The sequence below is a fragment of the Pan paniscus genome, chromosome 4 (assembly GCF_029289425.2).
Source record: "Pan paniscus chromosome 4, NHGRI_mPanPan1-v2.0_pri, whole genome shotgun sequence".
Classification (NCBI taxonomy): Eukaryota; Metazoa; Chordata; class Mammalia; order Primates; family Hominidae; genus Pan; species Pan paniscus.
Window position 1 is genome coordinate 3,033,955 of NC_073253.2, and position 16,413 is coordinate 3,050,367.

Consider the following 16,413-nt stretch of genomic DNA (forward strand, 5'->3'; position numbering starts at 1 on the left):
AAAATAATTTTCCTTCTGAATTTTTTAAATGACTTTTTAATTTTGGAATAATTTAAGACTTGCAGAAAAATTGCAAAGATTGTACAGAGTTCCGTATCCCCCTTACCCAGGTTCCATCAATGTCAAAGTAAAACTTTACGGAACAACTGTCACAAGGAAGAAACCAACACTGGTGTGGTACCAGTAGCCACACTCTAGACATGATCTGGATTCCACCCATCCTGTTTCCACATCTGTTGAAATAATTAGAGGCTTTTCTTCTTTTATCCGTAAATGCGTGCATTATGTGAATATATTATTTAATATTAAACTACCTGCCAGGCATGGTGGCTCACGCCTGTAATCTCAGCACTTTGGGGGACCGAGGCGGGTGGATCACCTAAGGTCAGGAGTTTGAGACCAGCCTGGCCAACATGGTGAAACTCCATCTCTACTAAAAATACAAAAAGGAACTGGGTGCGGTGGCATGCGCCTGTAGTCCCAGCTACTCGGGAGGCTGAGGCTGGAGAATTGCTTGAACCTGGGAGGCGAAGGTTGCAGTGAGCTGAGATCGTGCCACTGTACTCCAGCCTGGACAACAGAGCGAGACTCCATCTCAAAAATAAATAAATAAATAAATAAATAAATAACTACCCTTATATTACAGAATCAAGTCAATTTGGTCATAATAATTTACCTTTTTGAGAGTACATTTCTAGATTTGATTTGTTAACTTTCATTTAGAAATTTTGCATATATGTTCTTTAGGGAGACTAACCCATGTATTCCTTTCCTCAAATAAATTAAAACGGTTCTCTTAACTTGTTTTCTAGAAGAATTCCTGGACAACCAACATTTTGTGTTCCTTGAATATTTGATAGAACTAGTTTAAAAACCATCTGTTTTTGATGTTTCCTTTTTGGAAATGTTTTCAATTACTGATGTAATTTATTTATTTTTCTTATCTTAACATGATTTTTCTAACCTACCCTTAGTTAGCACTTAAAATCTTTTCTCATATTTTATTTTTAATCTTTTTATGTCATTATACTTTAGTTGTATTTACTGCAAACTGCTTTTACTGGATTTTAAAAAATAATTATATTTGAAAAACTTTCACTTTTAACTGGAACATTTAGGCTGTACACGTGTTGATTATCTTTGTAGTTTGATTTTTTGCTATACTTTTGAAAAGCTATTTATATCCATTGTTTCTATATGTTTTCTCTTTTCTTATCATATTTAGAAACAATTTGATTACCATTTCTTTTTTTCACTAATTGCTTGGAATTTCCATAGTTGATTTTAATTTTTATAATGGTTGACAGATGCATATTTAATTTCAAGCAGTATGAATTAATTAATCCTTTTTAGAAGGATTTTAGAAGCCGGAAACAGTGATAAAACTTTTCTGATTTATATATTTTATAAATATATAAACCTATATAATATTAAATGTATAACAGATTACATTTTAGGTTTTTTAACTGCACAAAATATGTTATTCATGGTGCTTTACACAGTCAATGTTGGACAAGAGTTACTTACATGTTACTCTTTTTAATTTTATCATCATTCTTTCATCTTTAATACTCTTTGTGGGATCATTTCCTTCCTCTCTGGAGAACATTTTTTAGGAGTTATTGAGGAATGCTTTTCTAGTCTATCAATGCTTTGGTCTTTTTCCAGAAAGATAATTTCACTGGGCATATCATCTAGGTTGACTGTTGTTATTTTTTTTTCCACAGCCCTTTCAAAAGCGATTCTATTGTTTTTCGTCTTCATGATCACTTGTGAGAAATCAGTGATCAATCTAACTGTTGTTCATTTGTAGATAAGTTAACTTTTCTCTCTGGCTGCTTTGGAGATCCTCTCTTAGACTGCTATGTTTTTGCCGATGTTTCAGGTGTAAGTTTTAAAAATGTTTTTCTTGAATCCATTAACCTTCCTGATCCTGAGAAATTATGTCTGTATTCATTTAGGGATCATTTTAACCACTATCTCCTCAATATTGCCTCTCCTCTCATTTTGTGCCCTATGTTTTTGGAAGTTCGAGGAGATGTGCTTTGGAACAGTTCACTTTACCTTACATGCCTCCACCTCTCTGTCATACTTCCTGCCTCTCCCTCCTCGGTGCTCGATTAGCAGTCATTTCTTTTAGGTTTATCTTGCAGGTGATTATTTGTGTCATATGTACTGTGTAAGCCACTCATTGAGTTTTTTTAGTGTTTTAATTGATGCATGTAATTGTGCATATTTTGGGGATACACCCAATATTTGATACATGAATATAATGTGTAATTATCCAGTGAGGGCATTTAGGATATCTATCAACTCGAACATTGATCATTTCTTTGTGTTAAGAACATTTCAACTTTTCTCTTCTAGCTATTTTGAAAGACACAATGTATCCTTGTTCCCTGTAGCCACGGATGGAGTCCTAAATTGCAGTCATGGACACTACTTGGCTCTGTTTCGAGTCCAGCTGTTCATTTTTTATAGTCTCCTACTCCTTGATTATATTTTGTATTTCCTCTCTTATATATTTAATATATTTGTCTTCCATCTCCTATAATTGTTGTCTCGTATCTGAATCCATCGAGTTATTTAAATTGAGGGCCTCCTCTTTTAAAAGTGTCTACTTAGCATTTTCCGTGGACTCAACCTAACCTCTTCAAAGAGCAAGGATGAGGCTTCAGAAACCTGACTTTTTAGCACCCGTTGCCAAAGTGTGACTTCTGGTTAAATGTGGCATTGGGCTTGGGGTCTTTAGAAAACAACGGAAGTGAGAATGAGCGCTCAGAAACATTCTTAGAAAACATTTTTCCCCCAAAGAAAGGAAGTTTGAGGCCATTCGAAACTGAGGAGGACTCTGGCTGTGGCGTTCATAAGAACAGTCTCAGCGCAGAGAAGGCGGAAGACGGAAAACACACAAAACAGCCAGCTGGGAAAGCAGAGGGGAAAAGAAGTCACAATCCTCTCCAGGAAAGAAAGAGCTTTGGGGTTTGCAGGGCTATACTTGGAGAAGGCTCAGTTACAAACTGGCTGCCTGGAGTGGGGGATTCAATGGGAGTTTAGGACACAAGAAAGTCAGCACCAGGGCTTTGATGCGGTGATTTCAGAGGAAATTGGAGATTGTTAAGAAACATATCTTTGCAGTGAAGCTTCAGTTTATTAACTTCTGAGAGGAAGACAACGAAACTGTCTGGGCTAACGTTGAGGTGCTGCCTCCTCGTGAAGCTGTGTGGGAAGTACCCTGCACCTCGGCCCGGGCGGCTGTGAACCACGGGAGCAGAGCTGGCCTCCTGGGACACTGGCCACTGTGTCGTGACCAACCCTGGGCAACTCGGCAACTCTTATTTTTGGGGTGTTCAATATCCTGTTTGGTCTTCACCACCTGACCAGATCACTGGACCAAGGTAGGCAGCTGTCTCCCCGGGACTGGAGGTATTGAGAGAAACTGACCTCATTTGAAATTTGCCTTATTTTATTTTATTTTATTAATTAATTAATTAATTAATTAATTTTTGAGACAGAGTTTCACTCTGCCGCCCAGGCCAGAGTGCAGTAGCATGATCTCGGCTCACTGCAATCTCTGCCTCCGGGGTTCAAGTGATTCTCCTTTCTCAGCCTCCCGAGTAGTTGGGATTACAGGCACTCGCCGCCATGCCAGGCTAATTTTTTGTACTTTTAGTAGAGACAGGGTTTCACTTGTTGGCCAGGCTGGTCTCGAACTCCTGACCTCGTGATCCACCTGCCTCAGCCTCCCAAAGTGCTGGGATTACAGGCGTGAGCAACTGTGCCAGGCCTATTTATTAATTTTTTTTGTCTGGTAGTTACCTCGTTTGTTAAATGCATCAAAAGCACTTTCTGAGCACGGTCATGGTCTGAACTGTGATCTACCCAAATTCATATGTGGCAGCCTTAACCCCCAGTACTTTAGAATGGGACTGTATTTGGAAATGGGGCCTTTAAATGGGTGATTAAGTTAAACTGAGGTCCGTAGGGTGGGCCCAGTCCAGCATGACTGTTGTCCTTAGAAGGAGATGAGGCCACCGACATGCACAGAAGGACCACTCTGTAAGGACCTTGGAGGACACAGACACACCTGGAGGGATGACACCTGAGGACACAGGGAGACGAGGGCCGCCCGCAAATCAAGGAGAGAGGCCTCAGGAGGAACCAACCCTGCCGAGTCCTGATCTCAGACTTTCGGGCTCCAGGACTGCGAGACAATAAACTACAGATGAAGCCCCAGGCTTTTGTTTTCCTGGGGTTTATTCTCAAGTGGGAATGAGGATGGAAATCACAAATTGAGAAATCACACCAGCATCAGCAGGAACCTCTTATGGCCTCTCCTGAGGGTGACACCAACTTCCATGGTGTTTGAAATAGTCCCCTGCCCAGTAAACTGTATGCCATAACCCAGTGAAGAAAGAATGGTCCACCACACTTCCCAAATGATTTCTCTCTGGAGGGGTGCTCAGAATATAGATTGGGGTTTTGAAATAGATGAAATTGTTGGCAGAATTCTTGAGAGCAGGGAAGTGGTGGGATGCCAGCCTGCCTGAAAGCACGTGCCCTCGACCACTCCAAGCACGCGGGACGCAGGCTGAGGAAGTCATGGAGAGCCAGGGACTCCGCCACATTTTGTGAAAATTGGGTAAGAAGACACGGAGATCTAATTTTATTTTTCGGGGAATCTGTCCTTGCGTTCGCAAAAGGAAATTGAAGCCAGAATGAGCAGGGGCACCAGAATGTTCTGTTTATATATTCAGATGTTTACTGCATGTTCACTTTGTATAAGGACACTTAGCAGTGTGGAGCAGAAAGAGTTGATGAAACAGTTTCCACCTGCACCCACTGGAAGATTTGGAGAGACCATGCTTGGCTAAAGATGCTAATCTTCACCTATCTGTGTAATACAGAGAACGCTGCAGCAGGGAGGGCACAATTTCAGAAGAGGAGCTACAAGTCCATTGCCCACCGCTGAAGGGACGGGGCGCTTGATGCTGAATGGTGAGATTCAGCCAACCCTCCCTGGCTGCATTTACACACATTTGAAGCAGGAGCCTGCATTCACAGCCAGCTCTCATCACCAGTGGTTCTTCATGGTCTCCTCTCTTTGTCTCCTGAGAATCTGCTGAGGAATGATAACCTTTCCAGGGCTTAGAGTGTGTTTTACACTGTTTATTTCTAAAAGTATGACCCAGGTCGAAGAACCTTTTTTGGCCTGTATCCATTTCCCATGTGGTTTTAAATAAGCAGTTTCTCACCTATAGCTTGATCACCTTTGTTGTTGGGTGGAGTAACATGGCCTGTGTCTCAGTGGCTCATCATCTTCCTCAGTGTGGACTTTCAGGAGGGTGCTCTGGTAGTGGGATGAGCCCCATCACTCCGAGCTCTGCCCCTGCCTTCACACAGCTTTCTCCTCTGGTCTGTGTTTCTCCTCTTCTTAGAATGACACCTGTTATTGGATTTAGGCCCACTCTAACCTGGGCTGATCTTTACCTTATTCACAACTGCAAAGAACCTATTTCCAGATAAGGTTGGATTCACAGGTTCTGGTGATGGTGTCTTTTTTGGGGGTAAAGGAGACCATCCAATCCACTATGCGTGTAGAAAATATAGATGTTGGGAGGAATTCAGCATGAGTGCCGCACCCTAGAAAGGGTATTTGTTGTCGGCTCCCAGCACGGTATAGGAAGAGGCTGAGAGAGTGGCTGCCCTCAGGCTGGTGACTCAGATACAATCTCAGATGGACAAGATGTTCACAGGGCCAAGGAGCAGTGGTGACTTGCTCAACTCAACGGACACAGCAAGGGAAGGCCCCAGGGGAACTGGTGCTGAGGGAAGCAGCCTCGCAGGTGGGGACCTTGGCAGGTCAGCCTTGTGGGTCTTTTGGACAGACAGTCCCCTCGTCTGTTTTCTCTTTGCCTTCCTTTGACTTCAGGTGGTCATTCCTCCCACCTATGGTTTCCAGGGCCCCGTGTTGCCCTGTGGCTACTCAAACTCAAATCTCATCTGTTTCCCTCTCTCCCTCCTCACAGGCCCTTGATGGCAGGGCCATGGCCTCGGCTGTGGAGGGCAGAGCTCACCACTTCACTGTTTTTAAGAGTGTGTTGGACCTGAAAGCATCTGAATCCATTAGCTAGGGCTGCCATAACCAAGGACCACAAAGGAGGCTGTTAAAGGACAGAGGCTTGCTTATCTTCCCCAGTTCTGGATGCTGGAGGCCTGAGATCCAGGTGTGGGCAGGGTCAGTTCCCTGGGAGGCTGTGGGGAGAACCCGCTCCTCCTATGGCCTCTGTGCTCGCCTGTGTACTAATTTCTTCTTACAAAGACGGCAGTCCCGTGGGATTAGAGCCCGCCCTAAGGACCTCATCTACCCTAATTACCTCTTTAAAGGCTTATCTCCAAATACAGTCCCATTTTAGGTACATTTTAACCATAGGACGTCAACATACGAATTGTAAAAGAGCACAATTCAAGCCAGGGCTGCACCCATCCAGATGCGCCAGGACCTCGGCAAGCTCACTCTTGTACTTTAGGTCCTTCTCCGCTTGTGCAATGGCCCCAGCTGCCCACTCACTTGGCCTCTCCCTGCTCCCCCGCCCCCAGCCCTCTGCCTCCAACACTGCTGGAATGTGCCCTCGGGTCCCACACACCTCAAATGCAGGTGAGAGGCCTCTAAGCATAACTGGTTCAACCTGTTTCCACTTCAGCCTCTCCACCAGGGGACCAGGGGATGGAATCCCAGCCATTCCAGAGACCAGCTCCAGAAGCCCTGAGTCCTCCTTTACCCCAGACAGTGGTTGACCAAAGGGGCTCCAGGCCCTGCATCGCAGCCCTGCAGTGGGCACAGGCGCATTGCTGGGGTGCAGGCAGCTTTGGGGGCACAGGTGCAGAGGATGGCCACGCTCTCCCACCCACCAGCTCCCTCTGCTCCTTCCTCGTCTGGAGCCTCCTGGGCTTCAGTGGCTTTGAGGAAGAGCCAGGAAGGGCGTGAGGCAGGTTTACTGTAAGACAAAGGCAAATGCAGATTAAATACTGGTCACTGCTTTTCCCTGGCCGCCTTCCTCACCGTCCTAGTCCCTGCATCACCTTTCTGCTCCACCCTCCCTGACTCCTCTCACCTCTTAGGAAGACCAGCAAAACCACAATTTTGTGCTAGTTTCTGCCAACAGCCAAACCATCAATCTTGAATTTCTTAAGAAGATTTTATGCTGACGAAGACAGATTCCTCTCTAAGAGAGCCGCTTATGCCAGCTGTTAACTAATACATTTTATGTGACTAAAAAATGCACATATATAAACATTTTCCAAAAGAATGAATATTTATAAAATACATAGAGATCCATAAAAGAGAAGCTTAACTTGTAAAATTATTTCATTATTTCATAAATAAAAATTTTGGAGGCTGCAATAATATCATAAATTAACAACAAGGCAGGCCAAAATAGACTACTTGAAAATTAAACGACATTAGCAAAAATAGAAACAGAGCTCAAACTATCTGAAGAATGAATGTGCATGTGTTCATGAACATGGGGAGGAAAAGGAAATTATGCATTTCTGCTGCCCAGGTAAATTGGTTAAGTATTTCTGCAGGCCATTTTAAAACATGTATCACAATTCAAAAATTTCAAATTTCATAATCTCCGATATAACAATTTATGTTTCCAGAAATTTAAACTATGGAAATACACTGAAATATGTGCTTGAGGGTATTTATTCTTGCATATTTTCAATAGCTTAAAATCAGAAGCTACTTACACACCCACTAGCAGAAAGATTTCCAATAAGTAACAACACATTGATGAATGGAACAGTTAGTAGCTCTTACAAACAGTTGTTTATCCAGATTACATGAACATTAAAATATTTGTTAAGATTTACACTATATGGTTAAGTGTTTAATTTCTGAGCAACAGAATAATGGGAACTAGGATATGCTTATTTTTTACATAAGATTTTATTATTTTAATTTCCACTATAAGTATGTATCAGTTTATAATTTTAGAAAAAGAGAAGATAGGATAAGTATGCATTCTTATTTATTTCCATGTGATTTTATTATTTCAATTTTCACCATAAGTATGTGTCAGTTTATAAGCTTAGAAAAAGAGAAGTTAGGCCAGGCGCGGTGGCTCAGGCTTGTAATCCCAGCACTTTGGGAGGCCGAGGCAGGTGAATCACCTGAGGTTAGGAGTTTAAGACCAGCCTGGCAAACATGGTGAAACCCCATCTCTACTAAAAATACAAAAATTAGCCGGGTGTGGTGGTGCACGCCTGTAGTCCCAGCTACTCAGGAGGCTGAGGCTGGAGAATCCCTTGAACCTGGGAGGCGGAGGTTACAGTGAGCCAAAATCGTTCCATTGCTCTGCAGCTTGGGTGACAGAGTGAGATTTAGTCTCAAAGAAAAAAAAAAGAAAGAAAAAGAGAAGGTAGAAAATAGATCCTTGGTTAAATATGTTATAATATGGCTAAAATGAATGAAGTAGTGGTGTCTGCAATTAAGTGGAAGGACAGCCGCTAGAATTTGTTAGAATATCTACATGTGTGGCAAAGCTACTGTGACCCACATAACCATGTGTGCACATGTATGCATTAATAAAGACATGTAAAGCAAAACGACAACTGCTTCCTTGACCTAGTCCGTGGTCACAGAGGACAATCCTCCTGAATAGAGGTGGTGTGAATGGCATCAGTGATGTATTGCTTTAGGCCGATCCAGCAAGCACTTCCAATTAATTGTACCTCGGCAGCAGTCCTCTGCTTCATACAGGGCAATGGTCCTCAACAGGAGATGATTTTGAATTGTCGTATGACTGGGGAACTGGATAACTTAGTACCCTACTGCACAACAGACTACCCTGCCCTGAATACCAACATCATCCTCATCACCCTCATCCCAGAAATACTGCTGTATGCTAATGGAACGCCTGGCTTTCACCTGAGTACATGGTTGCCTTGACTACAGTTCCCAGATTCCTAACAGCAAGGTGTGGCCATATGGCCAAGTGCTGGCCGATAGGGTATGAGCAAAGAGATCAAGTCAACTCCCTGGCAGTGTCCTTGTTAGTGGATGGCTCACAATTCTTCCCTGCATCCTTGATCCTGGCTGGAATGCAACATGGCCACACAACGCAGATAGGGGGCAAGACCCTGTGTCCACAGGGCAGAAGCAGCAAGGGGCACGGACAGGTTCCCAGGATGGTGTCAGGGTCCTGAGATGCCCACGCCTGTTTCCCAGGACCAAGCCACACCCCCAGGGAGAGTCCTTCAGCCACCGTTGTTCTGGCTTTGTGTCTTTCATGGGTGAACCACATCCAAACAAATCTGGAGCCTGATATTTTATCTACATAAATTATACAAGATTCTACTGTTCCCATAAATAATTTCAACATTATTGATAAAAATAAGATTGCCATGACTGCTGTAACATATGATCACAAATTTGGTGACTTAAGATGACTGACATATTTTCTCTCACAGTTCTGGAGGCCTGAAGTCCTAAGTCAGGGTGCTGGCCAGGCTGGCTCCCTCTGGAGGCTCAGGGGAGAATCCGTCTTCTCCCCTTCTCTTCTGTGTACCAGGCTGGCAGGCAATCCTGGGGGTCCTTGGCTTGTGGCCACATCACTCCAGTCTCTGCCTCTGTCTTCACATGGCTTTCCCTCTGCTCCTGTGTTCTCTTTTGTCTCTTGTAAGGATGACTGCAATTGGGTTTAGGACTCACACAGATAATGCAGGATGACTTCATTTCAAGCTCTTTAACTTAATTACATCTGCAAAGACCCTTTTTTGAAATAAGTTCACATTCACCAGTTCTGGGGTTTAGGATATGGACGTACTTTTTTGGGGGCCACCATTCAACTCACTATCGACCACTAACCCAATCTCATTTCCCCCCCCCAGGGAAATCCCCAGAGCTCTCTCTAAGCATTTATATGCATGTTTATACACTTACAGACATGTATACATGTTTCTGCACCTATAAATAAATTAGACCTAGGTACACATGCATGCACATCTGTAGGTATGCATGGCTTGTGTGCATGCATGAGCACCTGTAGACATGCGAGGTCTGTATGAATGCATGGGCACCTGTAGACATACAAGGTTTGTGTGCATATGTGTGTGCACCTGTAGACATATAATGTATGTAGATATACATTGCTTCAATAGACTTGTTTGACGCAGGGTTGCCACAAATCCTCAATTTATTAAAAACAACAACAAAAAAACACATTCTCTGTGAAGTGTGATAAAGTGAATACCAGGTGCACCTATAGGTATAGGTGCCCATGCATGTGCATACAGGCCATATATGTCTGCAGGTGCACGCACATATCCACACAGGCCTTGAATGTCTACAGGTGCACATGCATGCACACAGGCCTTGTATGTCTACAGGTGCACACATATGTGCACACAGGCCTTGTATGTCTACAGGTGCACAAACGTATGCACACAGGCCTTGTATGTCTACAGGTGCACACACATATGCACATAGGCCTTGTATGTCTACAGGTGCACACATGTGCACACAGGCCTTGTATATCTACAGGTGCACAAACGTATGCACGCAGGCCTTGTATGTCTACAGGTGCACAAACGTATGCACGCAGGCCTTGTATGTCTACAGGTGCACAAACATATGCACATAGGCCTTTTATGTCTACAGGTGCACACATATGTGCACACAGGCCTTGTATGTCTACAGGTGCACATGCACAAAGGCCTTGTATGTCTACACGTGCACACACATATGCACACAGGACTTCTATGTCTACAGGTACACATGCATTTAGGCCTTGTATGTCTACAAGTGCACATGCACACAGGCCTTGTATGTCTACAGGTACACATGCATTTAGGCCTTGAATGTTTACAGGTGCACATGCAAATCCTCACTTCCTGTCTCTGTCACATTTTGGAAATTCTCACAATATTTTAAACTTTTATGTTATTATATCTGTTTTGGTTATCTGTGATCAGTGATCTTTGACGTTACTCTTGTAATTGTTTTGGGGCACCAGGAATCACACCCATATAGGACAGAGAACTTAAGCAATAACCATTGTTTGTGTTCTGGCTGCTCCATTACCTAGTTGTTCCCCAACTCTCTTCCTCTTCTCAGGCCTCCCTATTCTCTGAATCACAGCAATATTGAAATTAGGCCAGTTAATAGCCCTACAATGGCCTTTAAGTGTTCAAGTGAAAGGAAAAGTTGCACATCTCTCACTTTAAAGCAAAATCTAAGAATGATTAAGCTGAGCAAGGAAGGAATATCAAAAGCTGAGTTAGGCCAAAAGTTAGGTCTCTTGTACCAAAGAGTCAACCAAATTGTGAATGCAAAGAAAACAGTTTTGAGGGCAATTAAAAGTGCTACTTTAGTGAAAACAAGAATTTTGAGTGAAACAGGCATATTGTTGATAGGGAGGAAGTTTAAATGCTCTAGATAGAAGATCAAACCAGACACAACATTCCCTTAAGCCAAAGCCCAATGCAGAGAAAGGCCTTAACTCTCTTCAATTCTATGAAGCTTGAGAGAGGGGAGGAAACTGCAAAAAAAAAAAAAAAAATAGTTAGGAGCTAGCAGAGGTGGGTTCATGAGGTTTAAGGAAAAAAGACATCTTCATAACATGAAAGTATCAAGGTGAAGCAGAAAGTGCTGATGGAGAAGCTGCAGCAAGTTATCTGGAAGATCTACCTAAGATTGTTCATGAAGGTCACTACACTAAACAACAGATTTTCAGTGTAGATGAAACAGCCTTCTATTGGAAGAAGATGCCATCTAGGGCTTTCATACCTTGAGAGGAGAAGTCTGTGCCTGGCTTCCAAGCTTCAAAGGGCAGACTGACTCTCTTGTTAGGAGCTGGTGCAGCTGGTGACTTTCAGTTGAAACAAATGCTCATTTAACATTCTGAAAGTCGTAGAGCCATTAAGAATGATGCTAAATCTACTCTGCCTACGTTTTATAGATGAAACAACAAAGCCTGGATGATAGCACATCTGTTTACAGCATGGTTTCCTGAATATTTTAAGCCCATTGTTGAGACCTACTTCTCAGAAAAAAATATCTCTTCCAAAATACTACTGCTCATTGACAACTCACCTGGTTTTTATGCAAGAGCTCTGATGCAGATGTACAATGAGGTGACTGTTTTCATGTCTATTAGCAGACCCATTCTGCAGCCCAAGGATCAAGGAGTCATTTTGACTTTCAAGTCTTAATATTTGAGAATACATTCTGTAGGGCTCTAGCTGCCACAGACAGTGATTCCACTTGAAGAATCTGGGCAAAATAAATTGAAAATCTTCTGGAAACAATTCACCATATTAGATGCCACTAAGAACATTCATGATTTGTAGGAGGAGGTCAAAATATCAGCATTAACAGGAGCTTAGCAAGAAGTTTATTACCACTTTCATGGATGACTTTGAAGGCATCAAGACTTCAGTGGAGGAAGTAACTGCAGATGTGGTGGAAACAGCAAGATAACTAGAATTAGAAGTGGAGTCTGAAGATGGAACTGGATTGATGCAATCTCATGAGAGAACACATGAGGAATTCCTTCTTATGGATGAGCAACGAAAGTGGTTTCTTGAGATGCAATATCTTCATGGTGAAGATGCTGTGTGTTCATTGTTGAAATAACAAAGGATTTAGAAATTACCTAAACTTAGTTGATAAAGCAGCAGAGAGGAAACACTCCAATTTTGAGGGAAGTTCTACTGTGGGTAAAATGCTATCAAATGGCATTACATACTACATAGAAATCTTTCATGAAAGGAAGATATAATCAAAGGGGTAAACTCAATTCTTGTATTATTTTAAGAAATTGCTACAGTGACCTCAACTTTCAGCAACCACCACTCTGATCAATCAGCAGCAACTGACATTGAGGCAAGACAATCCACCAGCAAAAAGATGAGCAATCCCTGAGGGCTCAGATCATCCTTAGCTTTTTTTACCAATAAAATATTTTAAATTAAGTTATGCACACCGCTTTTTAGACATAATGCTATTGCACACTTAATAGACTACAGTAAAGGATAAATATAACTTTTTTTTTTTGAGACGGAGTCTTGCTCTTTTTCCCAGGCTGGAGTGCAGTGGCACAATCTCGGCTTACTTGAAGCTCCACTTCCTGGGTTCACGCCATTCTCCTGCCTCAGCCTCCTCAGTAGCTGGGATTACAGACGCCTGCCACCACACCTGGCTAATTTTTTTGGTATTTTTAGTTGAGACGAGGTTTCACTGTGTTAGCCAGTAGGGTCTCGATCTCCTGACCTCGTGATCCACCCGCCTCGGCCTCCCAAAGTGCTGGGATTACAGGCATGAGCCACCGCACCTGGCCAGGATTAATATAACTTTTTTATAACTAGTTCCAATAAAGCTTTATTTGTGAACTCTGATACTTCATATAATTTTTACTTCATGAAATATTAGTCTTTGATTTCTTTTCCCAACCATTTAAAAATGCAGAAACCATTCTTAGCTTGTAGTGCATATAAAAGTAGGCAGCAGGCTGGATTTGGCCTGCGTGCTGCAGATTGCCAACCCATGCTACAGAATATACCCTGAAAGCCTGTCACCTCAAAATTTCAAATCATTGCTTCCCAAAGACTTAAAGTGATTGTTCAAATCTTCATCAGTAACTTCTTTTAGATCAGCTGGTTTCCATTTTGGATTCTGGTCTTTATTAATTAAAACAGCTCTGACACCTTCATAAAAGTCATGACCCTCCATACAAGCTTGACTTAGCTGATACTCCATAGTTAGTACTTCTTGCAAGGTCTTTCAAGACCCCTCCAGGAGTTACCTTAGTGTGATCTTTAGAGATGTTGGAGACATGTTATTAATTACCTTCAATTGCTCTAGGGCAAAAGATGAACAATCTTGCTGTAAGTTTTCGATAATTTGTCCCACACTATTGGCTGAAAAGCAACTGTTTATTTTGCCCATGTGTTCCTCAAGTATAAAAGACTTGTCTTCATCAATCTTAGACTCCATATGGTAATTTTCTAAGACAGCTGCAATATTTTCTTTTGAAGGAGATTTCAAGGCTAACAAATCTTCCTCTAACATGCCCAACTTTTCAGAATCTACAAAGTGTGTAGCAATTCCTGCTCTGTACACATCTTTTCATTTTAGTCTGAATCCTGTTAATGAAAGGATGTAACCAAGTTTTCCTTGAAGTCATGGCAAGAAATAACCTCCACCCACATCAGGGAACAGTCCTACTGCGGTTTCTGGCATGGCAAAAAGACACTTTTCTGTAGCCACTTGAAGCTGCCCAGGGACTGACGACCAACTCTCCCACCCATTGTAATTCCATGAATAAGTGCAACATAAGGTTTCTGGCAAGAACCAAAAGCATTGTTCAGCATATATTCTTCTCTGAAGAAAACTGGCGCTATCTTCCGTTTTGCCTTTTCAGCCTCCGAAATGACTCTAATATCACTCCCATCACAGAAAGCCTTTCCTCCGGCTCCCTTTATAATGATCAGGAGAGTTTCAGGATCTTCTTCCCACTTCTCTAGCCATGGATACATCTGCACACTTTTGTTTTGTTTTGTTTTGTTTTGTTTTTTTCCCAATAGCACGTCTTCTGCTGCATCTGTGTGCTTGGACATTCTCAAATGGTGCAGTATGGTATTAATCCTTTTGAATGCATTAAACCTCGACATGAGCCTCCACACCTTCTGCTGCCCCATCGCCAAACACTCCGGAGCTAAAGCAGCAGAGCAAGAGGCACCCGGATGGTTCCAGCACCTCTGAATACAGCTTTTTATATGCATTGGGAAAACAAAAAATTTGTGTGACTCGATTTATTACAGTGGTCTGGAACCCAGCCCTCATCTCTGAAGTATGCCTGTATATACACGCATGTGGATCTATAAACATGTAAATCCTATGTAAACATACGTGTGCACCTATAGATGTGTAAGTCCTGCATCCGCAGGTATGTGCACCTGTAGACATGTAAGGCATATATATACATATATACATGTCAGCTGTGAGAGCAGACTTCACTAATTGCTAATGAACAGAACATGTCAGAAGTGATGGAATGTCACTTCCAACATTAAGTATTAAAAGATTCTGACTTTCCATTTTGAGTCTCCTTTCTTTCTCATTATCCTCCAATCACTGATCTGGGGAAAACCAGCTGCCAAGGTTTCCCTGAGACCAGTGACCTGGAGATCGTGAGGCCGCCTTGCGCACAAGCTCATGTGGGGAGAGTGAGGCCGGTCAACAGCCAGGTGAGTGGGCTTGGAAGCCGGTCACTGCCCCTGTTGAACACTTAAAACAAATCCTCTAATTGTCCAAGTTCAATATTGAAAGGCAAATTAGACCTAGCTTATTACATATGGGTATTCAACTTTTCTGCTTTCTTTCTATTTAATCTGTTAGTTTCTGAATTTTAAGTTACTGTCTCTTACAATGACTGAGAATTTTCTACTTTTTGTACACTGTGTGTTTTAAGCTGTTATGTGCAAAAAAGTTTATGACTGACATGTCTTCTTAATGCATTATTCCCTTTATTATATAAATAACAATTTAATCCCTCTTGTTATTTTCACCCTGACTTCTAATTTATTTTCTACCAATACCTCCAGTTGCTAGCTTTTTATTAGCATTTGATTGGCATCCATTTCCCATCCAATTCTTTTCAACTTCCATATGAAAGTTGTGCCTTGGTGCGTCTCTTCTGTTGGTGCAGAATTGGATTTTTTTAACCCAATTTGTAAGATTCTCTCTTTTGCTACATGAACAGAACTCATATTTATTACAAGTGCTGATCTGCTTCACTTTTCTTTTCTGCCAAATAATTTATTTCTAGATATTATATTTGCCATTTTATTTTTTCCTCATAAACGCCATTGTTTTTAATTGATCATGTTTTCTCAGTTACTTTCCAACCTCTCTCTAATGATGTTCAAAAATACAATTTTTTTTTCAAGCATCATTATTAAGGCATAATTTTCAATGTGGTGATTTAGTGGGGCTGTTGAGTAAAACTGCTATGAGCATTCATGTGCAAGCTTTTGTTGGATTATGTTTTCATTTATCTTAGGCAAATACCTAGGCACACAAGCACCATGCCATATGCTAAGTGAATGTTCGACTTTGTAAGAACCTTCCAAACTGCTTGCCAAAGGGCTGTCTCACTTGACATTTCCACCAGTGAGGTGTAACATTCATACCAACACTTGCTACTTGCTATTTTTCAGCTTTTTAACTTTTGCTAATCTAGTGGTTTTGTGCTTATATCTTCTTGAGATTTTAATTTGCTTTTCTCTGATAACATGGCAAACATTTTTCTCATGTGCTTACTGATCATTTATATATCTTTTGTTTATAAATGACATGTTGAAATACTTGCCAACATTTTGAAAAAATCTGGTTTTTCAATATAT

General features: G+C 41.9%; 1 pseudogene; it reads right to left on the minus strand.

Annotated features, from left to right (window-relative positions):
- Positions 1-13,582: 13,582 nt before the first annotated feature.
- LOC100989292 (3-hydroxyisobutyryl-CoA hydrolase, mitochondrial-like) lies at positions 13,583-14,754 on the minus strand (annotated as a pseudogene).
- Between the last annotated feature and the right edge of the window lie 1,659 nt (positions 14,755-16,413).